The sequence below is a fragment of the Emys orbicularis genome, chromosome 4, assembly GCF_028017835.1.
Source record: "Emys orbicularis isolate rEmyOrb1 chromosome 4, rEmyOrb1.hap1, whole genome shotgun sequence".
NCBI classification, from domain to species: Eukaryota; Metazoa; Chordata; order Testudines; family Emydidae; genus Emys; species Emys orbicularis.
The window spans coordinates 152190069-152200167 of NC_088686.1; the positions used below are offsets into that span (position 1 = coordinate 152190069).

The window sequence follows — 10099 nt, forward strand, 5'->3', positions numbered from 1 at the left end:
CCCCAACCCAATGGCTCACTGGCTCTGCACCTGGGCCCAGCTACACGGGGAGGAGCAGCCTGCGCACTGGAGCTGGCATGGGGCAGGTCAGTCCCAAGTCACCTGCCCAGGGCCGAGGACGTCCATTCTGGGGGGCAGGGAGAAGAGCGGATGCTCCTCCCTGTGTTCGGGCCCAGCAGGGCTCTACGATGGGGTCCTATGGCCGCTCCCCTCCCACGTGTAGTGCACCATCATCAACACAAGCCCTGGCCTGGCTTTCCAGCTGGCTGCTGGCCCTGGAGCAACCGTGCAAGGCCAGCACCTGCCCCCTATCACCACAGGGGAGGTAAGGGGTGGGCCACAGCTGGGACCTGTGGTCGGAGCCCAAAGGAGCTTGCACCAAAGCTCTGGCAAGACCAGGCGCAGCTCCTGAAAACGGGACCCCCCCACCACAGCCCCAGCCGAGCAACAAACTGCCTGGGGAAGGGAGTGGGGAGCGCCCCCTGCTGAGCCCGCAGCACAGGGCACGGGGGCAGGACTGTGAGTGGGGAGCGCCCCCTGCTGAGCCCTCACCCTGCTCTCTTTGGGGCCAGCACTGACTGCCGGGGAGAGCGCCCCCTACTGAGCCTCTGCCCTGCTCCAGGGGATAATGGAGCATGAGCTAGTCTCCTCTACCAGGCCCTGGCTTCCCAAGGGCTGACAGCTGAGCTCCCTGGTGGCTGGTCAATGTGTCCCCTTCTCGGGGGTGGAAGGTCCCAGGGCATGGCTGGGCTGTGTCCCTGTCTCATCCCCTCCCCGAGGGCTACGTGCTGGCAGACCGTGGCTGTCCCCAAGAGCTGTGCGCAGGGCCCTAGGCCATGTCCCCTTCTCCTCCTCTCCCCTCCCCCCGTGCTATGTGCTATGTGTGTGTGGCCGTTCCCCAGAGCTGGGCGCAGGATCCTGGGCCGAGGCCAGGGCACTGGCTGGCTGGGACTGGGTGAACCCAGGCCTCACCATCAGCTGGTAGAACACCCCAGGCAGGATGCGGAAGCCGAGGCGTTGCAGGATGTGCAGCGAAGGCTCGTTGTGGGGCAGCACCCTGGTGTATACAGGGAAGCCGCGGGCATGCAACTGTGCCGCCAGCGTCCCCACCACGGGCCTCATGTGGTGCTGGCCGCGATGCTCCGGGAGGGTGTAACCGTGTATCAGGGCAGCCAGCGGGTCAGTGAGGCACCAGGAGATGGGGGTCCCCTCAGGGGCCAGCAGGCAGGCGTTGGGGAAGTGGCGGATCAGGAGGCACAGGTAGTGTATAATGCTCTCCCCAGTGCCCCCCATGGAGGGGAGGGAGGCTGGAGTGGGACTGACCTGTCACAGGGAGAAGGGGGAGTCCTGGGGGGAGGGGATCAAGAGAGGCCCCAGGACATGGGGGAAGGTGACCCCTGGGGGGTAGGGGATTGAGCAAGGCCCCGGCACATGGGGGGAGGGGATCGAAACACTCCCGTGGCCTCAGCACAGGGGCTGTCTGACAAGGCCCAGTCCAGCCCCAGCAGAGTCATCTCTGTTGATGGGCCTTGGCTAAGCTCTGCCGGGAGACCTACCCGCTGACAGGAAAGGAGGGACCAGGGGGCTCTGTGCTTGGAGCCCCCCTCCCCTCAGAGGGGACAGCTCTGGGGTCAAGGACCCCTGGCTGCCCGTCCCAGGATACTGAAGGGTTACAGGCTGCCCCTCCCCCTGCTCTCCCCATCCTTGGACCAAGGAGGTTCCTTGGCCAGGCTGGGCTGCCCCTGCCCCCTGGTGAAGCTCTAGGGCTGACTCAGTCCTGCCCCGGAGCAGGATGGGAAATCCTTGGCAGCATGTGCCCAAGGCCTGGGGCTGTGTGTGGGGCCGTGGTGATGCCCTCACTCTGCCAGCACCGTTAGCCTGGGGAACTCATTGCCACCAGATCTAGGGTGCAATGGAGGCCTCTGGCCTGGCACCCCGGGGTCCTTCCCTTCCCCCAGCCCCGCTCCCCCCTCCATCTAGCACCAGCTGGTTGTGTACATTGCCCCATTCTCTCTCACCCACCCCATATCTGGGGGGCACCTACCGGTACTGGGGCATGGCAGGCGGGTCTGGGTGCAGCAGCGTCTGGTGCAGATACGTCTCCATCTCAAGCCCTCTGGCCCTGGCGATGTCCCTGATGGTCTCGTATACCCCGTCCTGCAGCCCTGCAGGGACAGCCGTGCGCTGTCAGCAGGGGCCCTTGAAAGGTGCCCATGGACCTGGGGGGCCCAGCCCGGTGGGGGAGAGCAGCAGGGAGGGGCCAAGGGCCACTGTGAGCTGGCATGCCCAACTGGGGCTCCCAAGCTTGGTTCATTCAGGATCCCGGGTCTGGATGGAGAAGGGGCCCAGGTGAGCTCCTCGGGGCTATTGGCCCATGGCGGGGGTAGGGGCCCAGGTAGGCTGTTCGGGGCTATTGGTCCATGGGAGGGGGAGCGGTCCTGCCCCCCATGTGGCAGGTGCTGGACAGAGCGGGGCTGGAGGGGGTCACCCTGTATCTGGAAGGCCTGGCCCCAGTCCACAGCGCGGCTGTTCTCCAGCAGGGCCCGGCAGGCGCCCTCGTCCCGGTAGAAGGTCGTGTACAAGTTGGTGAAATAATCGCTTGGGTCTCGCGCCACCTGCAGGGGGGACACTGTCTGTGGGTGAGCGCAGCCTCTGCCCTCCCCCCATGACCCTCAGGGACGGCATCGAGGAAGCAGGGCACAGCGAGCCCCAAGTAAGTGTTTGAGGAGGGGGAAGGGATCCTGTGAACGGAGCAGGGAGGGGAACAGGGCAGAGATGGCATCAGGCGGGGGAGGGGAGCGGGGCAGAGATGGCATCAGGCGGGGGAGTGATGGCGTCAGTCGGGGGAGGGGAGCGGGGCAGCGATGGGGTCTGGCGGGGGAGGGGAGCGCGGCCGATGGGAGGGGCCCAGCAAAGGCCGCACTTCTCTGCGTGGCCGGGTCAGGACCGTTTTGAACGCTGGCCATGAATCCACCAGCACCTCCTGGCCAGCCGGGTTCCCGCGGTTCACATGCATCACAGCGCCGTAGACCTGCCAAGACACAGGGGTCAGAGTCCGGGGATGTCCCGGATCCCCAGGATCGATGCTGGGCCCCAGCTTTTACTCTGCCCCTTGGAGGAGCCCTCAAAGTGCCACCCCCCAGGGGCCCCACTCTTCCTGCAGGGCAGGCCACCGCCTCTGAGATGGAGCCTCTGGGCTCCAGCCCTCCTGCTCCATCCCGCGAGCTCTGCCCGGTGCCTCCCACTGAGCCAGACCCCGGGAGAGACCTGGCCGCTCTTGGGGGCTCCCACACCCCAGCCTGTGTTTGCAGTGACACCCGGCAGCATTGTCAAGCCAGGCCAGTTTATGAGTCACGGAGCAGCCTTAGGTCAGCAGAGAGAACTGGGGGTAAAGCAGTGTCCATTGCGGTCAGCCAGGGCCCAGCCAAGCTGGAGTGAAAGACCCTTTCCAGGCTGTCTCTGTCTCCGTCTGACCTCCTTGGCCAGCTCCAGGTGAGAGCCTCCATCTTTGTCCAGCACCCCCCACCTCCCAGTCCTGTGCTCTCGAGCTGGGGTCTCTGCTCAGCCTCCTGGCTGAGAGGCGGGGAAATCCAGGAGTCAGCAGCGCTTGCCTTGTCTCTCTGGCCCCCTTGGGGATCTGGGTTGAGTTCAACAAGTTCCTTAAGGACCCTTTATTCCACCCTCACAGGGAGGTGACACCCACCCCATGTCTCTTAGCCTGCCCTGAGAGTAAACTTAATTCTCCCCCTCGCCCCTGCAACTGGGTAGCCATACAACACGTAGGGGGAAACTGAGGCACACATAGTGTTGTAAAAATATTACAGAAAAATCCTACTTTATTTCATCTCTTCACTTTAACCAGTGACCGTCCTGGTGAAGTTTGAACCCACAAATCCTATCCATAGAAGCCACAGCATCTTCCCCATCCCTGTCCTACCAGGCACGGTCAGCATGCTCACAGCTGGCTCGAATCAAACTCACCCTTTCCAATACCCAGCTCAGAGCAGGCTCACATCCACCCTTAGGGCAGGTCTGTTCACTGATAGTAGCAGGGGGCAGGGGGGAGTTTTCATGCAGCCTCAGCACCCTTTTGCTCCCCCCCCCAAACCTTTGGGTTTGAAACTGGGATGGGATCCAGCCACTGCATTTCCCCACCCCTATCTGCCAGGGAGTGAGAAGGGTCGTGGCCCCCCTTCCTTCATGTGTCGGCCATCTGGGCTGCACCCTGAGGTGTCCTGACCCCTAGACTGGGGTAGGAAGTGACCCCTTGAGCATTTCGGGGATCAGTGTAGGTGTGTCCCCCTGCAAGGCTGGTCTTAGCCCAGCCGTGTCTCTGGGGCGCTGGTGTCCCAGGGTCTGGTGATGCAGGGGGCTCCCCTACGCTGGTTGTGTTCTAACCCCAGGGCTGGGTGTATGCCAGGAATCCATTTCCCCTCCTGGGGTTAACCTGTTGCCCTCACCCCAGGCCAGGACCCCCCTGCTGGCGATTCCGGGTCTTAACCTTGGCCATGCCCTGCCCGTGTCTGCCCATGCTCAGCTGGGGGCTCAGCTCCCACCAGGTTCCGCTCTGACTCTGTTTCCCCAGGGAGAGCAGGCTGCCAGCTGGCTCCCTTGGCCACAGCCTCAGGGAAGTTCTGCCGGAGCCCGTGTGACTCACATGTCCCGTGTGGAGATTGGGGGGGGGGCGGTTCCCCTGCCCCACTCAAATACAGGGGTCAACTTCCAGACAGACAGGTGTCCTGAGCTCAACAGCCTTTCCTTAGTGTTACAGGCAAGGGGGGGAAACCCTGCTACATGCCGGCCGAGCTATTCGCCTTTTCACTGACACCTCCAGTCTGAACCTCTGGCTCCTGGGGTTCAAACCCTTGGCTGGGGCAGGATCAGGGGACTGGATTTGGTCTTAAGGTGATACAGAAAGTCTCAGCAGGAGGTCAAAGCCGATGTCCAGGAGAACCATGACTACCAGCCCCCCCCACCCTGAGTCCTGTGTCAGCACTGGGATCCGAGCCGTCGGGAGGGCTTTTCCCAGTCGGCAGGTGGCTTCCATTTAGGTCCCACCCTGGGTCTTTTGCACACCCCAAAACCCTTTTATATAAACCTCAGGTGTCAGGGCAAATATAAGCAGTGGAGCCTTTTTGAACAGTTCCCAGTCTCCAATATTAACGCCGTCCATCTGGCTGTACGTCTCTATGGCTTTGGGGGACCGAGTATGGGGGTGAGACAGCAGAGCCAGTCCGCAGGGTCAACCAGGTTCAAATCACAACCCTTCACAAAGGCAGTGAGGTGGGTGTCTACAGCCCCTCCTCCTCCTTAAACAGACAATTTGGTATCCAGCTCCCTGCGGAATCCAGCATCCCTGGGGCCTTTGCCCACTTACCCCTTGATGGGTTCTCTCGCCCCTCCACATCTCCAGATCAAGCTTTTGCTGCATTTGTTCATGTTTTTGCTGCTGCTCACAGCCAGCTGGTTCCCTCTCACGGTCTGCTACCGCCTTTGCTTTCCACGCTAACTCCTGCCACTTCAAATCTATTGGAGGGGAACCAGGTCGTGAGGACACCCTGCTGCTGCTTCTGTCACTCTTGGACCCTCATCAAACCCTGCCTGGGTCTGGAACCTGCTGCTGAGTCCCATCACCCTTCTCCAGCCTCCAACAGCTTCACCTTGTTGAACTTCCCAAAGCTTCACCCTTTCTCCTTGCACAGGTGTGCAATGTGCTTCTTAGGATGGTGGTTATACACCATTTTCTTGCTGTTTCCTTTGATGGAGTGTGCTTTGCTACTGGCGCATTCAGTATCCCACCGCGAGCACTAACTGAAAGCAAACTGCCTGTGTCGCTTAGCACTGCGAGCAAACTTAATCTGCTTCCCCCACTGGGTAGCCAGGGGAAACTGAGGCACACACAGGGTTCATAAAAATATTACAAAAATGCCAATTTTGTCAAGGGTGTAGCTGGGCGGGGGGAAGGAGGGAGTCAGAGCCATGGCGAGGACTAGGAGGAAATTCAGAGGTGGGGGGTGGGAGGTGGTGATGGTCAGAGCCATGATTGGCAGGCTCCCAGCTGTCCCACACTGTGATTGGCTGTCATGGAGCTGCCCACATGTTCATTGGCTTACGCAAAGCCATCCCATGCTGAGATTGGCTGGCACAGAGCCCGCTTGTGCTCTGATTGGATGGGCAGGTCCTGGCAGCTACAGTGGGTGAGCAGCAGGCATTGGTGCTGGGTTTGGACTTTAGGAGAAAGGGGGCAAGTGAGGAGGAGGCCCAGGGGGAGGTCCCCCGCTACATGTAACCTCGGGGAGGGGCCTGCCCTCCTGCTGCTACCACTAACCCAGGGCGGGGGCTTGTGTGGTGAAGTAGAAGCTTTCTGTAGTATCTTTCTGAGTCCTATGTGTGCCTCAGTTTCCCTCTGTGTCCTGTAGTGCTCTGCGCAGCGTGTGAAGGGAAGGGACGGGTTGTGACTCACATAACTGCCCGGCTGGAGACCAGCCTCATTAACCAAGGGAATAAAGGCTACACACCTGCAAGGAGGTTCTGGAGAGACCATGGAAACCCCAATGGCTGGGGTGGACATTCACACTGAGCGAGTGACATTCCCCCCTCACGGCTCTGCAGCGGAGAGGCCCCAGCTGAAGAACAGCGACCGCGAGGGGTCAGGCTATGGAGCTAAGAGCCGGCTTTTGGGGGGGGGTCTCAGCAGCTATCACCTTGGCCTAAGAACAAAGGGACAGAGCCAGAGCCAGCCATGGGGCCCATGACGTCTTGGCTGGCTCATTGCCCAGGCTGGGCTGTGGCTTAACCTTTGATTCCCTGTGCTAACCTGAGGAGTTTGTAGCCAGGTGACTAATGAACCGCTACTGTGTTTTGCAAAGGCTGCCGGGGTCTCTGCCAACACACACCGCAGGGACCCGGTCCAAGCCTCCCGCGGGCGTCTGGCTCGGCTGCATTCGCTGCGGGGAGCCATGGAGAGAGATGGGAGGGCTGGTGTCAAAGGCCCAGTGGTGGAGGTCGCGGGTCTGCCCCTGTGGAGCTGTGTGGAGCCTCGGGCCCTGGCTCACTACCGGGGTCGCTCCTAGGGGACTGGTGACAAGCTGGGGTACAGGACATCCCCTGTGGATCTATAAGAGCCTGCCTGGCCCCTGAACTGCTGCCCCCCACCTGGAGAAAAGATCTGCCCCCCAAACTGCTACCCCCTGACCAGGTGGAGGGTCAGCCCTCCATGTACCCCAACCCAGGGGATTGCACCCCAGCCCAATATGTGCCCCATCACCCAGGGGACTCCGAGGGACTTTCCCCTGCTCTCTGCCCGAGGGTGGGAGGGTTCGTCCCTGTGGGGGCGGGCGAGTCCTGGTCACCGGCAGCGTGTCAGGCAGGCCCCGCCGTAGCATCCCCTCCAGCAGCCGCAGCTTGGAGGAACAGCTCAGGATCAGCATCGCTGGCCGGGATGGGCCTTCACAGCTTCCAGCGGGACAGTGCGAGGGACACCTGCGGGGAAGGAGACCCATCAGTTCCCTGTGACTGTCTCCCAACCCCAGGGACAAGCTGCCAGTTCCCAGCCCTGCCAAAATAGCAAACATTATGTGTAGACCCCACAAGAGCTCACCAGTCTGTGCGCAGCCCCCCGTGTGTTCACCAGAGACCTTACAGTAACCTACTGGTTTTTGCCCAGCGCCTGTGCTCACCAGAGACCCTGCAATAACTAACCAGTCTGTGCGTGGCCCCTCGTGTGTTCACCAGAGACCCTACAATAACTCATCCCCCATGCTCATCAGAGACTGTATAACTCACCAGTATGTGTGCGGCCCTCGTGCTCATCAGAGACCCTACAATAACTAACCAGTCTGTGCCAGGGCCAGAGGCAATGAAGCATGGCGTGGGGGTGGTGGAGTCAGTCCCAAGAGGAAGGGGACAGCCAGGGGCATAAAGAGGAAGAATCCCATGCACTGCTACAGACTAAGGACCGAGTGGATAGGCAGCAGTTCTGCAGAAAAGGACCTAGGGGTTACAGCGGATGAGAAGCTGGATATGAGTCAACAGTGTGCCCTTGTTACCAAGAAGTCTAACGGCATTTTGGGTTGTATAAGTAGGAGCATTGCCAGCAGATCGAGGGACGTGATCCTTCCCCTCTATTTGGCATTAGCGAGGCCTCTTCTGGAGTACTGTGTCCAGTTTTGGGCCCCACAATACAAGAAGGATGTGGAAATATTGGAAAGAGTCCAGCGGAGGGCAACAAAAATGATTAGGGGTCTGGAGCACATGACTTATGAGGAGAGGCTGAGGGATCGGGGATTATTTAGTCTGCAGAAGAGAAGAGAAGCAAAAGGAGGGAGGGGAGGGATAGCTCAGTGGTTTGAGCATTAGCCTACTAAACCCAGGGTTGTGAATTCAATCCTTGAGGAGGCCACTTAGGGGTCTAGGGCAAAATCAGTACTTGGTCCTGCTAGTGAAGGCAGGGGGCTGGACTCGATGACCTTTCAGGGTCCCTTCCAGCTCTATGAGATAGGTATATCTCCATATTTATTTATAAGAATGAGGGGGGATTTGATAGCTGCTTTCAACTACCTGAAAAGGGGTTCCAAAGAGGATGGCTCTAGACTGTTCTCAGTGGTAGCAGATGACAGAACAAGGAGTAATGGTCTCAAGTTGCAGTGGGGGAGGTTTAGGTTGGATATTAGGAAACACTATTTCACTAGGAGGGTGGTGAAGCAGTGGAATGGGTTACCTAGGGAGGTGGTGGAATCTCCTTTCTTAGAGGTTTTTAAGGTCAGGCTTGACAAAGCCCTGGTTGGGATGATTTAGTTGGTGTTGGTCCTGCTTTGAGGAGGCGGTTGGACTAGATGACCTCCTGAGGTCCCTTCCAACCCTGATATTCTATGATTCTAAGTGTGGGACTGACACTATAAAAAGGAGGGACAAACACCCCAATCCCCTGTCGTCAGATGTTGATGGATGTTTGGCTTCCTGTGAGTGTTCTCCCAGTATGCCGTCCCAGCTCTGCGCAGACAGCTGGCACAGCGACCTCGAGTGAACTACCCAATGACCACAAGATCCATCAAGATGCGAAGGCACTTGGTCAGGTTTATTGGCAGCAAAGCATGTGTGACAGGTTGGGTCACAGAAACCCCCTTGGGACTGCCACCTGATGTGCGGAGACTACCTCTAAGCCCGTTTTCCCTGCAGCTTGGGAGGAGGGTTGGATGAGTTGGGAGTTCTCGGGGGGTTGTCAGGGGGCGGGAGGAGGGTTGGATGAGTTGGGAGTTCTGGGGGGGCTGTCAGGGGGCGGGGGGAGGGTTGGATGAGTTGGGAGTTCTGGGGGGGGCTGTCAGGGGGCGGGGGGAGGGTTGGATGAGTTGGGAGTTCTGGGGGGGCTGTCAGGGGGCGGGGGGAGGGTTGGATGAGTTGGGAGTTCTGGGGGGGCTGTCAGGGGGCGGAGGAGGGTTGGATGAGTTGGGAGTTCGGGGGGGGGGCTGTCAGGGGGCGGGGGGAGGGTTGGATGAGTTGGGAGTTTGGGGGGGGGGCTGTCAGGGAGTGGGAGGAGGGTTGGATGAGTTGGGAGTTCTGGGGGGGGGGCCTGTCAGGGGGCGGGAGGAGGGTTGGATGAGTTGGGAGTCCTGGGGGGGCTGTCAGGGGGCGGGGGGAGGGTTGGATGAGTTGGGAGTTCGGGGGGGCTGTCAGGGGGCGGGGGGAGGGTTGCATGAGTTGGGAGTTCTGTGGGGGCTGTCAGGGGGCGGGGGGAGGGTTGGATGAGTTGGGAGTTCTGGGGGGGGGCTGTCAGGGGGCGGGGGGAGGGTTGGATGAGTTGGGAGTTCGGGGGGGCTGTCAGGGGGCGGAGGAGGGTTGGATGAGTTGGGAGTTCGGGGGGGCTGTCAGGGAGCAGGGGGAGGGTTGGATGAGTTGGGAGTTCTGGGGGGGCTGTCAGGGGGCGGAGGAGGGTTGGATGAGTTGGGAGTTCGGGGGGGCTGTCAGGGAGCGGAGGAGGGTTGGATGAGTTGGGAGTTCTGCGGGGGCCCTCAGGGGGCAGAGGTGGAGAGAGGGATCAGAGTAGTCAGGTAGCAGGGGGAGGGTTGGATGGGTCGGGAGTTCTGGGGGTCCTGTCAGGGGG

At 60.5% G+C, this 10099-nt stretch overlaps 1 pseudogene; it reads right to left on the reverse strand.

Annotated features, from left to right (window-relative positions):
• Positions 1–870: 870 nt before the first annotated feature.
• LOC135876994 (glycine N-acyltransferase-like protein 3) lies at positions 871–7478 on the reverse strand (annotated as a pseudogene).
• Positions 7479–10099: the final 2621 nt, after the last annotated feature.